Below are 15,422 nucleotides of genomic sequence, written 5' to 3'. Positions count from 1 at the left end.
TTAATTGATGAAACAGAACATAAATGTGACCTATTAGCATCATAATACTTTAGTTGATAACTCAATATACTTTATTTTTTACAAAACATCCAGTGTTTCGGTAGTGACTGCACTGTTTCGGTAGTGACCATTATTCTGTTAAGGTTGCATCATATTCCCTCAAATGTATGCCTTATAGTGGGAATATTACAAAGACAAATGTTTTATGGTTAATAAAACAATTTAATTTTTGAGAGAGTAGAGTAGAGTAGAGTAGAGCAGAGCAGAGCATAGTAGAGTGGAGTGGAGTGGAGTAGAGTGGAGAAGAGTATAGTGGAGTAGAATATAGTAGAGTAGAGCAGAGCAGAGCATAGAGTAGAGTGGAGTAGAGTGGAGAAGAGTATAGTGAAGTAGAATATAGTAGAGTAGGGCAGAGTAGAGCAAAATAGAGTAGAACAGAATAGATTAGAGAAGAGTGGAGCAGAGAAGAGCAAAGTAGAGTAGAGTATAGTAGAGCAGAGTATAGTAGAGTAGAGCAGAATAGAGCAAAGCAGAGCAGAGTAGAACAGAGCCGAGTACAGCAGAGCATAGTAGAGTAGAGCAGAGCAGAGCATAGAGTGGAGTAGAGTAGAGTGGAGAAGAGTATAGTGGAGTAGAATATAGTAGAGTAGGGCAGAGTAGAGCAAAATAGAGTAGAACAGAATAGATTAGAGAACAGTGGAGCAGAGAAGAGCAAAGTAGAGTAGAGTATAGTAGAGCAGAGTATAGTAGAGTAGAGCAGAATAGAGCAAAGCAGAGCAGAGTAGAACAGAGCCGAGTACAGCAGAGCATAGTAGAGTAGAGCAGAGCAGAGCAGAGCAGAGTAGAGTAGAGTAGAGTGGAGTAGAATATAGTAGAGTAGGGCAGAGTAGAGCAGAGCAGAGTAGAGCAAAATAGAGTAGAACAGAATAGATTAGAGAAGAGTGGAGCAGAGAAGAGCAAAGTAGAGTAGAGTATAGTAGAGCAGAGTATAGTAGAGTAGAGCAGAGCAGAACAGAGTAGAACAAAGTAGAGTAGAGCAGAATAGAGTAGAGAAGAGTATAGAGTAGAGCAGAGCAGAGTAGAACAGAGCCGAGTACAGCAGAGCATAGTAGAGTAGAGCAGAGCAGAACAGAGTAGAACAAAGTAGAGTAGAGCAGAATAGAGTAGAGAAGAGTATAGAGTAGAGCAGAGCAGAGTACAACAGAGCAGAATAGAGCAGAGTAGAGCAAAGCAGAGCAGAACAAAGTAGAGTAGAGAAGAACAGAGTAGAGAAGAGTATAGAGTAGAGCAGAGCAGAGTAGAGTAGAGAAGAGTATAGAGTAGAGCAGAGCAGAGCAGAGTAGAGTAGAGCAGAGCAGAGCAGAACAGAGTAGAACAAAGTAGAGTAGAGCATAGTAGAGTAGAGCAGAGCAGAGCAGAGTAGAGTAGAGCAGAGCAGAACAGAGTAGAACAAAGTAGAGCAGAGCAGAGTAGAGTAGAGAAGAGTATAGAGCAGAGCAGAGCAGAGCAGAGTAGAGTAGAGCAGAGCAGAGTAGAGAAGAGTATAGAGTAGAGCAGAGCAGAGTAGAGTAGAGAAGAGTATAGAGCAGAGCAGAGTAGAGTAGAGCAGAGCAGAGTAGAACAAAGTAGAGTAGAGCAGAGTATAGAGCAGAGTAGAGTAGAGCAGAGCAGAGCAGAATAGAGTAGAGCAGAGCAGAGTAGAACAAAGTAGAGTAGAGCAGAGTATAGAGCAGAGCAGAGCAGAGCAGAATAGAGTAGAGCAGAGTAGACCAGGGTAGAGTAGAGCAGAGTAGAGCAGATTATAGAGTGGGACGGGGGTGAAGTACTACCCCCCTTCTCAGAAATTCAGGGGTGTGGCTAAAATCCAGACTCAACCAGAGCATTAAAACTCTTGTGTTTCGGTAGTGACATGAAAACAAGGGACACTATTTTTTTAGCATAGTTTCTTAATTTAAAAATTAATCCTACATCTAAATCTTTCAACTTCCGCTTAAACTTAATCACAAATATGTTTCAAATTACACTTTTGGAAAAAATATGAAAAATGCTTTAAGTGTTATTTACATGAATTTAATTTTAGAGGTCAGGGTTAGGGACAGCTACTTCCCAACGGAAAGCACCCTATAAATGGTGATTGTGTATATATTTAGCTTATCACTTTTTTCATTTAATGTCCTGGGTTTAAATAGGTCATAACATAATCTTTGTAAATATCTATGTCTGAATAATCTTATTATTATTATTATTTTTTTTTTGTTAAGGGACAGCACTTTGCACACAGTCGGTAGAATCAATCAATTCAATCAATTTTATTTATAAAGCCCAATATCACAAATCACAATTTGCCTCACAGGGCTTTACAGCATACGACATCCCTCTGTCCTTATGACCCTCACAGCGGATAAGGAAAAACTCCCCAAAAAAAACCCTTTAACGGGGAAAAAAAACGGCAGAAACCTCAGGAAGAGCAACTGAGGAGGGATCCCTCTTCCAGGACGGACAGACGTGCAATAGATGTCGTACAGAACAGATCAGCATAACAAATTAACAGTAATCCACATGACACAATGAGACACAGAGAGAGAGAGAGAGAGATGCAGGTAATGACAGTAGCTTACAACAACATTGTTGAAAGTAATAATATTATAGTTATAGTTAGAATGTGTGTGTAACAAGACAGATCCAACTTTACTAGCATCTGCAGCTTCTAATCTTGTGAAACATTACCTTGTACTTACAAAAGTGCATTGCATTCACCAAAGGAAAAAAAAATCAAATGTGACTTCTTTATGTAATTATTATGGTTTATTATGTCATAATTACGGGATTCTCAAATCTCCAAAAGAAGAAAAAATGATGTCATAGTCATGTGATTTGGATCTCATAATTATGAGAAAAGTTCTAAAAAATGTACCCCTTTTTAAGTAAATACAGTATTGCATCTGAACAATGGAGTAAACAGATGGAAGTTATACTTAATTGTCAGTAATATGCATTCTGCTCCATAACACTATATCAATCTGTTATCACAAAGAGTGGCCCACACAGACTTTGCCAACCTTGCCCTGCAATAAGCCTGTTCTTTGTTGCCTTCTGTCACAGCCTATGTGACAATGTGTGTCCTGGCTTTCAATACCAATATAAGGTCTGACAAGATCTTATCACTTCTTCCTAACATTCTGTCCATGTGTCTGGAAAACAGTGTTACAGTGCTGGCTTCTGCTTCACCCACAAAGCCTTTTGTTTTATGATGTCACTTTTCTAAAGTGTATCAAAATGATACCAGAATTTCTAATGTGAATGTATCAATCATAACTATTCTTATTAATGCTAATAATAACAATGACGCTGGTGTGGCTGGTGTATGTCTTTCTAGCCTGATAACACTAGGGGCCTCCACTGACCAGGAACCAGTAGTGTGGTTAGAGAGCGGTTTAATAACTTGATGAAACACTAACAAAATCTTACAGACAATGGATATGCTAATTTGAACTGAACACACTCTCCCTCATGGGTGTGGTCTTCACCAGCAGGGGTGAGGGTTTGGGGACAGCCTAAGCTGGGATCACCACCGTTATCCTATTATTGAAGTGGGGAGGGTAGAGAAACAACAACAGACTCAGTCTTTATGCCCTCTTGCTACCCATCTTTAGATGAGCGATGGTGCTTCCTGCCAGATGCTTGGCTTGGTGCCACTTCTCTTATTGTGCCCATCAAACTCATATATGCCTATGTGCACATGTGCTGACCATGCATACAAGCCTGTTATTCCTGCCATTTCTTACATATCTCTTGTTTCTTGTTTTTATATATGTATATATTGTGTTATATATTATTGCACATTGAAACTTTTTTCATGCACACTTAGTATTTATATTTATATTTATATTTTCTATTTCTTTATACATTATAAAAGCCACTGTAACATGTCCCAATCCCTCCCCTGGGGGGAACAATAAAGTATTTCTGATTCCTGATTTTCTGCATTAAAACACATTAGCACTTCTGCAAGCCACATTTGTTTGTCTCGGCTTGTTTCTGTTTTCCCGTTTGGGCCCATTGCACCTGTGCATTACTGTCTAGCTAAGATAGTATCTAATAATGTTATTACTTGGTAATAATAAGAATGATATTAATTGAGAATTAATAGAATACAGCTCTTGGTGTCTTCTTGATATTGATAAGTCCTGATGGTTTAAATTATGATAAAATCATGATAAATACTGAATGTGTGATACTCAGGAAATTGTCATGGTTGTTAATGCCAGAGCGTTTGTGATCATGTAATGTGACCTGTGTAGTGGACCATTTTTGTTTGTTTGTTTGTTTGTTTGTTTGTTTGTTTTAATAATATATGATTTATTTAACAAACATAAATACATTAACAGTATATACAAACAGAACTCTACATGCCAGGGGTACATATAGGGAAAAAAAAGAAAAAGTAAGGGACTGTTTTGCTTTGCTTTACTCATCAGAGGGGTGGCTGGAGTGTGACTTTATTTTGTTTAACCATCCCTTAAGCAAAAAATATTTTCCTTGAGCTTCCCTGAGTGACCATAAATTAGTAATTAGATTTTAAAAAATATACTCTTTGATGATTGAAAGTTGAAGACAAAATCCTGAAATTAAAAAAGCCTTGGTTTTTCATGCTGGTTAATTTGTGCAAATGGTTTAGTTTTAATAAAATTTAAATGAAGTGTAGAATAAAGCGATTTTGATGAAATATCACTACTTTAAGCTTGGATTTGGTTATGTATTTTTTTGTGATAGAGCATTTGTCCTTTATGATATGACCGAGGACCATTGTTAATTTGAAAATCTAACGACAATCAGCAATAAAATAAATGCAAAATACGTTCATTTTAAGTTCTATGCCCTCTCTTAAGCCAAAATTAAAAAACATAAGTCCCTCCCCCTTTTTGCACCACCACCTCATAAGTAACAAACAGACTCTAATAAAGATTCAGAATGCTGTCTCACTGATTCACATGGAATTTCTCAAACAGTTATTTTTTTATTACTTTTTTATTCATTATTATTGTTATGCCACATGGTTGTAGTTCTTGATAGAAAACTGAACTGCAAAATCCTGTTTGGAGTCCGTCCATCTCTTTCGGTTAATGTGGAATTTTCCCCAATGATAAAATTAAGTGTAGGCCGACAAAAAAAATGTTTTTCCCCCTCATAACTTTGAAAACACATGAAAATATCTTTATCCCATAAATTATTTATTTTTTTCTTACAAAGTAGAACACTCACCCAAAATATTCTAATATACAGACAACGATAGTAGCCTCATCGCTATCCACGGGGGCCTGGTTGGTCACAGAGCAGCAAACAGTGTGGGAGGAAGTGGTGCCTGGGAGGCGGAGTTCAGGGCAAAACAGCCGGCTCAACAAATTGTAGACATTTTGACTCCGCCCTCCGCAGCCGAGACTGGGGCGGCCGAATGAAAGCTCATCAATTCCCTAAAGCCTATCACCCATACCTGTGGAGAAAGAGAAACGCAGCACATTAACTGCTGTACTTTAAGACATTATTTTCGCTTCTTGGTTGGGACTTCCTGCAGTGGATATCTGTTGAATGGGGTTTCCAATTCTGGAGCCACTTTTTTTTTCTTCCCAAGCTAAGCGTACGCTACTTTATTCTTGCACGGATTTAACCGTTCAGACGCGTTTATAAATTGTGAATGTGGAGTTTTTGGTGGACCAGACCTCGGGATCAGTAAAAACACGGAATCTTGTAATGGTTTGACCTGGAACTGGGAGCCTTCGAAGTGCATGGCCATGTAGTCCAAAGGTAGGGTGGACTCTGCATGATATTTATGTATCTGAGACTTTATGATGCAGTCTGACCATATTGGAATATAGAGAAACAGTGAAGCGAGTGTAGCTACTGGTAGCTACAGTGTAGTTATTAGGCCTAACGTTACAATTCCTATTAGAGTGTTTTAAAAGTGCGTGTTTTCCACGGGGAGGCAGATGAATAAAGTTAGGACAGGCTACAATTTAACTTCTTGTCACGATGCAAAAGACACGCATCGTCAACCCCAAACACTGGAATCTGGTTGGTTCCATTCAGCTTTACTGCTGGATCTGCTGTCTACATTAAACTTGACCTTAAATGTGAATAAAACGTTTCTTGCGTAATTTATTTAAGAGAAACTGTTCCGTATTAATGCATTCCTCTGATAATTACAGCCATGTTATAGGTGGATAAAGGCAAATAACAGAAGGTAAATGGAGGTATTGCACACAACAACAACAAATGTACATACTAAATGTGTAGTGATGTTTATGTCCACGAACTTGAAAGAAATGTGCAGCAATTAGACAGACAATTAATGACAGAAAAATAGTTCCATTTGTCTCCTCTCTGGGCCCACATCACCATTTAAATGTCTCTTCTGTCTCTGTCATGTTTCACATTAGGTAGGCAAATGGCTTTTAGATCAGTATACCTTCTGCATTCCTGCAGAGGAAACCTCTGCTCTCTGTAACTCCATTCAGTGTTTTTCTCAAGCTTTTTTGGCTACAGCTTCAAAATGACTTCACTATGAAATAATGTGATAGCTTTCACATCTTGAGGCTGCCATCCAGGCTGCACTGATCATTCCTAGCCTACCACCTTAAGGAACCAAACAGAAGTGCTTTATAGTTTAACAGAAATTCTGCATGGACATTATGTCACTTAACATAGTGTTTATGAGCCATTAAGTGGAACATGGAGGCGACACTAGAAATGTGAATGGGTTGGGCCATTCAAATGAGAGAAAACATTTTCCTCTTACCTCTAGTGATATCTGACTATCACACAGATAGTTTTGGGTTTTGTTTTTACTAAGGTATACCTTAGTAAAAACTCCAAAATCTCAGTCCTTCATTAATCTCCACATGACTGAGATTTTGTTTATGTTAACATAATCAGAAAGATGACACTTAAAAATTATTTTTTCAGTTTCCATTGGGACTATCTATCAGACAAATAATATTATGTGGTTGTGGTTTTATTGTAGTTAGGGCTGGGCAATATGATGAAAATCATAAATCACAACATCTCTTACCAAATACCTCAAAAGTGATGTTGCGACAAAACTGTAGGGTTGAATGTTGGTGCTTTTGTGAAATATTTACACAACAGAGTGCTTCCAGGCCCACAGGAAAGCCACTACGCCTTGGAGCAAATTATTCTCAGTTGCAGTCTTGCCGTATTTCTGGTATCAAAAAACCCATTCAAAACCCATTGACTTTCAGATGAGGGGACTATTAGTACAAAAATATGAACTAATTTCCTGGTTTCAGGACTCATTCCTGCAGCACTCTATGATTTTTTTTTTAATCAATAATTAGCAGTAATGTAGATATAATGACTAAGTGGGTAAAGGCAAATAATACCCCTGTGTAAACATGTGTAAACCTGCTAAAAATAAGAGTGTCATGTCAGGGTCAGGCCAGAAAACAGGCTAGTAAAAATTAGAAAGTAGCAAGAAGGTCCTGTGAAAACTTTACGGTGGTTAGTTATTTTTATTTACTTCATACTTATCCTGACTCTCTATAGTATTTGTGGTGGCACTTCATTGTATCTTGCTGGTTAAGGGGCTAAAATTAGTGGGGCTTAATAGAACAGCAAGGACAGTCTGGTATGTTCAGGAAATGACATCACTTTACTTTAATGCAGTCTTTAAAACCAGGAAAAGACAACACTTATGGTATTACAATATCCAAAATCTAAGAAGAAATAGTGTCGTGTCATATCATGATATTGATGTAATATTGATATATTGCCCAACCCTGATTGTAGTACGTGAAATATAATTTTGTTATACATTCTAATGTTGTTATGTTGGTCAAATTATTTTCGACTCTGTAAGTAACTGTTTTTTCTTCTTAAGTGGAAACTATTTTTGTTTATTAAAGTTCTGCTATCAGACAGCTTTGGGAAGACAGTCTAGCTTTGGTTTGGTCTCTACCAAGTCCAGAGAAAAATACCTGTCTCTATCTGCTAAATGCTCCACATGTTCACCACTGAGCCTTTTAAAGTGTCTTTGTGCTGTTTGATGCTGGGCCTGTAATGATGAGTGGATTACAGTTTGTCCTCCTCTGTGAGTTTGTAACTATTAGTGATCCCTTTCATTCATAGACTTTTCATTCAATATTAATATAAAGATATCTTGATCTTTGTACACTTGTGCACAGGCTGAGACAGCTTCACAATGATCTTGAAGAAACACACAAGTGTAAGTATTAATTGGGAAAATTGGTTTATTTTCCCTTTCTTAAGTTTTGGCAGTGGTGCTCTACAGTCACTGAATGTGTTTTCAGGCTGTGGCTGGCCTGCCCTCAGGGTTTCTGTGTGTGTGTGTGTGTGTGTGTGTGTGTGTGTGTGTGCGCACGCGTGCGTGCGTGCGTGCGTGCGTGTGTGTGTGTGTGTGTATGTGTGTGTGAGAGAGAGAGAGAGACAGAGACAGAGAGACAGACAGAAATGGAAAGTAAGGGAGGAGAGTTGTCATATGAAAACATCAGCTTCCAGTCTGCTGAAAAGTTTTAGCTGTCAGGACCAGGCTGGATGGGAATGGATCGGCAAGGGTCTAGTGCTGGCTTAAGGATTGGTTTATTTTCCCATGTCTGTATAAAAACAGCAGTCTGGTGTCCATAAAAACATTAAAACTGGTTTTACTTGCTGCAGTCATTCCTCCTGTTCACACTGGTCTTTGGGATATACTGGCATTCTTTCAATGAACGAGATGGCAGCAAATATCCACAGTCAAGTGGCGTTCTGTAAGTAAACTGACAGCTCAGAGACACTACAGCTGTCTGAGCTGAGACAAATAAAGTGATTATCTTTCAAAGGTACAGTTACACTAAACATTACATTAGCAACCAGTATGAACAGGAAGAATGATTTCAGCAAATAAAACTGGTGTCAATGCACATACGGACATGTGGGTATTGTTTTAAGACAGGCTTAAGAGATTCATTTTCATTTTTCAGCTAGGGCCAACAGGGTTTAGAGGGAGGGACACTGGTTGCTTCTAGCTTACTATCAGAATACAAGTTCTTACAAGTGCACAGCACAAGTGTAGTCATGTCTGAGCAGAATATACGTTTCATATATACAGTCCATGATCCTCCCCTCTTGTAAACAGATATAAACAAATTCCTGAACTTATTCTATACATTCATAAGTTTCATAAGTTCATAGATCATAAGTTCATAAGTCAATTAGTTTTGAGTGTTCTGTTGTGTTAACAGCAAAGAGGATCCTTTTAAAAAAGGTATTCAAAACGGACCTGCATTTCTGACTCTGGCCTCCATAGGGGTTACAGATTTTCTTATCATTGCACTCCCACCACCCCAAAAATTCTGTGGCCTTCCTGAATGTCAGTACATGGGCCTACAGATTCACCCCTAGGTATCACAAATTGCGGTGAAGATAAAGAAGCTTAAGGTAAATTTGTTTTAATTTGAACTCGGTTCAACTTGTTTCAATTCCCGAGCTGAAGGATTTCACCTGATAAACAGTCAGGACTGAAGCAAAACAAAAGGGGTCTGAAGGAAAACAGGGAAACACCTGGATGCTAGTTTTGGAATGAAACTGTCTATCTGACACACACGCACGCACACACACACACGCACGCACGCACACACATGCACCCAGCTGTTGTGTTCAAGATGCACACTACAGAGAGACTGTTGTGGTCATATTTACATGGCAAGGTGAAAATTCACTCGGTTTCAAGACCGAATCAGCGTGCTCTGCTCCCTCTGCACACCGCTCACATAAACTGCTGACAGCAGCTCACCACAGCCTGAAACAATAAATATCTCTAATCCCTGGCATGTTCTAGTTCCCCTGTCCAGCCCCAGAGCCCTGAATTAGTTTCACCCCCTGACAAACCATGGTTTATAACAAATTTTACAACTTGTTAAAGAGAGGAGAGGAAAATGCTGATTAAATAACTTTAAACCAACTTCATCTTGACAGCCTTTCTTGGGTAAAACGTGTCAGACTTAATTGAGCCTGTTCAATCTACAGAGCCCATTGGCCTTCTTTGTTTGCGTGGTGAGCTTTTCCCGCAGGGATACAGGCTTTAAATAATGTTGCAATATTTTAGGCTATATCGCAAATACAAAATATTTATCTTAAAATTTTGAAACTCCTCCAAACTACTATAGACTACTAAAATGTTTAACTACTATATAAACCACTGTTATAATACAGTTAAAGTACTGTTACAATAAAGTTAAATAAACTTTTGACACAATACTGTTAAAGTACTGTTAGAGTTAAGTAAAGTACTGTTACAATGATGGCAAAAAAGAACTGAACTGAAGTACTCTTGGAGTAAAGTTAAATAAAGTACTGTTATAACAAAGGTAATTAAACTACTGGTATAATACAGTTAAATAAACTGTAGTAATACAGTTATGTGAGCTGCTGGATATAAGCATTTCCCCACAGGAAAGGTTTTCTTCTGATGACTCTTCCATGAAGGTCATATTTGTTCAAGTTGCTGCACAGTTGCACCACCACTCCAGAGTTTGATGAATCTTCCTGCAGGTCTTTTGCAGTCAAACAGGGGTTTTGATTTGCCTTTCTAACAATCCTCTCTCTGAAAGTTTTCTTGGTCTTCCAGACCTCAACTTGACCCCTACAGTTCCTATTAACTGCCATTTCTTAATTATATAACGCACTGAGGAAACAGCTATCTAAAAACACTTTGCCATCTTCTTATAGCCTTCCCCTGCTTTGTGGGCATCAGTTGTTTTAGTTTTCAGAGTGCTAGGTAGCTGTTTAGAGGAGCCCATGGCTGCTGATTGTTGTCAGGAGTCAGAGTTTTTACGAAGCTTTGAAATTTGTATCATCTTTCCTAATGATGACTGTGAACAGCCCATAGTCCTAACAGGCTAATGATGGTCTGAGACGTCTTGAGGTCTTGAGAAGTTGTCTCAAAAGCTCAAATGTCTTGTGGTCCCCAAACTTTTGCATGGTGCTCCTTTTCTTTCTTTTACTCTAAATTTGTACAAAACAAAAATAATACAATAATCTTGATTAAAATGTCGAAAAGCATGTTTCATCTTTAACGTCATGCCTTTTGGAGATCCGTTCATTGTCTACTTACTTAACTACTCACAGTAAAAGAAATTTAAACTAGGGGTGCCCAACTTTGCATGCCACTGTATCTGAACTTTAATCTACACACACACACACACACACACACACACACACAGTCTTATACCCATAGATTTTAATAATACCTAGATACCTAGTTTTTATTTTCAGAGTTAGCAGAATATGGCCCACTGAATAGGTAGTGTTTCGCCCTGCTGGCCCTGCTTGTATGTTCCTACTTGGCTCATAGGCTTTACATTGTGAAAACGTCACAGATTTTTAAATCACTTTTCTCTGCTCCAGGAAAGTTTTTCACATATTAAACCTCCATTAATCAAAAATGAATAATAGAAATAATCATAATTGACCTTTTTTGCAGTCCGCGGTGTCCTGTCAACAGCTTTACAGATGTCTCTTTTATAATCGTGGCCTATGGGGTAAGTGCTTTTTGGGCCACAGGGGATTTTTGTTGCAATATCGTGAGTGGTCGCTGGAAAAAAATAGCTGCAAGGCTGAACAGTGTTCCTGGGGGCCTGCTCTCACCCCCTCTCTTGCTTTTAAAATCCCTCCTTCTCATCAGAATCTGAATCAGATTCCAACAATGTTATTGTTTCCCCCTGACCCCTCCTCCCCTCCATGAAATTACGCTGCCTGGGTCGGATGCTGGCCTGATGCCACAGCTGGATAGCAGTGGTGGTATGTAGATTAATGCACGTAATGCAGAACCATAAGCATGAGTTCCTCCTTAAAACCTTTAGTGGTATGCCGTTAGCGACGCATGCAAAGGTGAGAACAACAAGCACATTGGCATGTGATCCAGTTACACTATGACAAACACAAATGAAATGGTAGAGCAAGGAGACCTGCCTGCAGATCGGTCAGCTACAACAGCAAAGGGGAGAGAGTTGTGTGGAAGAGGACGAAGATGTTGTGTCGGTGTTGCTTCATCGTAGTAAGGATGAGAGTAGAAACACTGAACATGCTAACACACATTTGACTGCATTACCAGACGAAGAAAAGAAGAAAGAGAAAACAAAAAACAGGTTTCAGCTCCTTATCCCCGCTGCTTGTTGAATGTGACTTTTGCCATCTGGGAAAACTACAAAACTCCATGAGACAGGGACGACACCCATGAGCTAACAACCTACATCGCAATCTTTCAAAAATAGCATTGGCTGGGATGTACACAGTAATTGTCTGTTGGCTGTGAGACAGATCACCACAGCTTAAATCAGGACTACATAAACAGTTTGCAACCTGCAGGTGCAATTTACATTTATGACAGTGCTGTACCACTCTAACTGCAGGGGTGCCAAAACCCTCCTATAACTAAAATTATGTCATTTTATTGGAAAATAACTCAGCAACAGAACAGCCCAAGAGCAAAGAGCAGCTAAATCAGCTGTTCATAGCAATAATTACAGGAATAACAATCTTTGTTGGGAATAAAGTTCTGTTTTATATCTTAAAAAGGGTTTAATGCTTTTAAAGTGGGTTTGAAATGGTTCATAAGTGTCTAGACTACAGTGGACCACATTAGCATTGCTTCCTCCTTTATTCTGTAACAATGTGACATTTTGAATGTACTGAAATGGGGCTTTTTGTAATCCTTGGCCATATGGCGCCTTGGAGAAGAGCAGGGGAAAGGGGGAGGGGTGGGATGAGACATGTAGGTCAGCCTGAAACATAAAACAATAAGTATGGAACTAATCCTTGGTATCAAACTGTATTGAAATTTGTACATCGAATAGTAAAGCACCGTGTGCACACCTTGAAAAATACAGTGAGACCTTTAAGTCCATGGATAGTTGTTTGTGCAGTATTGAATATAAAGAGGTGCAGTGGCATCAAACTTAGGGAGTCCTGGAAGGAAGTGTGAAGCATTTAAAAGTGTGAAACAGGACTTAATGGTTTGTATTACATCTAGGGTTGCAGTGATATACAGGTTTTAAGGTATACCGTGATATAAAAATTGACGATTATCATACTGTGTCCATTTCCTATCTAAGATATTTTTCAAAAAATGCAACTTGAAGGAAAATCTCAACTATGTTTTAATCATTTTCAAAACAGGAGACTTTTTACACAAACTTCCATTTTAAAAAATGGTTTCAAGTTTCAATTATAATAGAGATGTAGATCACAATATGTTGTTTAAGTGCCTTATCATTTTGGCAACACTACTATAACCTGATTTGGAAATTACTTGGATAATTCTATTGTAGTTTTGTGGCTCAAGGTATGCAACTGAAACTTAAGAGAACAATTTAAGGACCCTGGACCTTGCACAAGTTTGCTCCTTAAATATTACACTTAAAGTTTAGTTTTTCCTTAGCTGAGGAAATGTTAAGGGTGTTGCACAGAGGTTTCCTTAGTCACGGAAAGACATTAAGGTATTTACTGCGCTGAAAGAGATTTTACACCAGTAAATTCTACTGTTTCCATGAAGACCATTTGTTTGCTTGCACTTACGCTTGTGACAGCCTACCTGTTATCGCTATCTAATCCTTCTCTTGCTAGGACAAAAACTTCACCAAAGTGTTCAGCAGACAGGTTAGGGCGTTTAAAAACCTGGTAAATGCACACTGTAGACTTAAATACATGAAATGCCTCACCAATAACTGATTGGAAGCTACATAAAGCCACAGAGCAATCATTAATTGCAACAAGGCTGAAAGAGCGCAGCTTCAGAAAGTTGAGTAATCCAACTTCAGACGTTGAGACAAATCATAATTTGACCTCTGATCAAATTTATAATACAAAATAAGTTGCTCATCATTAAGGGTGTCCATCAAGTTCTCCCTGTCGTGGAACACTCTTCTCAGGTTGCCTTCATTTTCCTTGTTTATCGCCAGAAACAAAAGCTATAGTAATAATAATAATAATAATAATAATAATACATTGGATTTATATAGCACTTTTCAGGATACTCAGAGATGCTTTACAAAGAGCAATGTTGCAGAGCAAAGATGCAGTCAGAGGTACTTTATGTTTTTTTTCCTTACTTTGCTTGCTGAGGTCCTCTGTGCAATGGTCTAACAAACAAAAATTTAAGCAATTCCTAAAGTATAAGAACAAGATCAGGAGAAAAAGTTAAGGAAACTTAGGGAGAAGACTTAAGGATGTTTTGTGCAACAGATTTTTATTTTCTTCAGGAAACCTCAATTCCGATTTAAAGGTAAAACTTGAAGTGCTTTATGCAACCGACCTGTGTTTTGTGTTTTGTGTTTTGTGTTCAACAATAGTTGTCAATTATATTTCTATGTAGGTGACACTATATTATATGCAAATGCAGACCCAATTAAGCATTCACTGGAAACACTGCAACACAATTTTAAGTCATATTTATTTCTACACATAGGTGCAGGCTTTATTCTCATTGCAGGAGGAGGAACGTCTGATGACATCATTTTGCATAGTAATAGGCAATGTGCTTCTGTTTGGGAGAGTTTGTAGGGGTTTTTTTGTTGCATGAAATGGACCTTTGGAGAAATGGGTGTTTTTCTTTTTGTGATAACAGGCTGTCATACAAATGGGTTTTCGGTCCACTAGCTCTGTCAGCAGTTGTTCTGTGGAGAGGGAGATGTGGGTGTGGCCAGGAGAGGAGTCAGGAGTGGTGGGGCAGCCACAGAGGAACACTTCTTCCAAACCTTTGGATGTCCAGGGCTACTTTCCAGTATCTCTGTCAGCACCTCATGACAAGGCTGTCATGGCATGCAGGTGAGCTGTACCTGTCAGAAAGCATCTGGCAGTCAATCTCTATTGACTGGCATGTGGGGCAGCCTACCACAGCAGCAGTACGACTACGGCAGAGTTCTGTAGTTTCAGTGTACTCCTCCAACCCTTTGTGGTGAGTGATGTGCACCTGCACAATGAAGTATGATGTGGAAAAGGATGAATTGAAAAACACGAATTGATATGACCTTTCTCACAGCAGTTGGACAGTTATCAGATATGTTTCAGATTAAGGACTGCTTATAAAAAGTAGGCCAGATCTATTTGGAAAATTCTATGTCCACACTACGCTGCTAAAATCCTATCTGTGGATTTGGGCCATATTTGCTTGTAAAGTGAACACATCCTTTGTTTTTCTAGTTCTAGTATTCTATTAATAAGCATACAGTCCATCACATGCAGGCTGTATACATGTTTGATAATATAGGCAGTATTGTAGAACCTCTCTAATGTGCACTGAGATTTGGGTACATTTTCACTGCTTCTATCATTTTTGGTCATTATAGGAAAAAAGTTATTGCTGATTAGGGATGTATGGTATTGGATTTTTTGCAGATATTCAATATGCCAAT

The 15,422-nt window shown here is 38.6% G+C and overlaps 1 protein-coding gene across 3 annotated transcripts in view; it reads left to right on the top strand.

The window, feature by feature from the left end:
* The first annotated feature begins 5,435 nt into the window (after positions 1 to 5,435).
* Positions 5,436 to 15,422, top strand: part of pdzd2 (PDZ domain containing 2) — a 108,145-nt gene continuing 98,158 nt past the window's right edge. For all 3 annotated transcript variants that reach the window (XM_049578750.1, XM_049578751.1, XM_049578748.1), the window contains exon 1: positions 5,436 to 5,802. The gene's annotated coding sequence lies outside the window, so the exon portion shown is untranslated. The remainder of the gene's footprint in view (positions 5,803 to 15,422) is intronic.

Source organism: Epinephelus fuscoguttatus, linkage group LG6 (genome assembly GCF_011397635.1).
Source record: "Epinephelus fuscoguttatus linkage group LG6, E.fuscoguttatus.final_Chr_v1".
NCBI classification, from domain to species: domain Eukaryota; kingdom Metazoa; phylum Chordata; class Actinopteri; order Perciformes; family Serranidae; genus Epinephelus; species Epinephelus fuscoguttatus.
The sequence above is the reverse complement of the archived record's forward strand: the minus strand, read 5'-3'. Positions and strand labels throughout refer to the sequence as shown.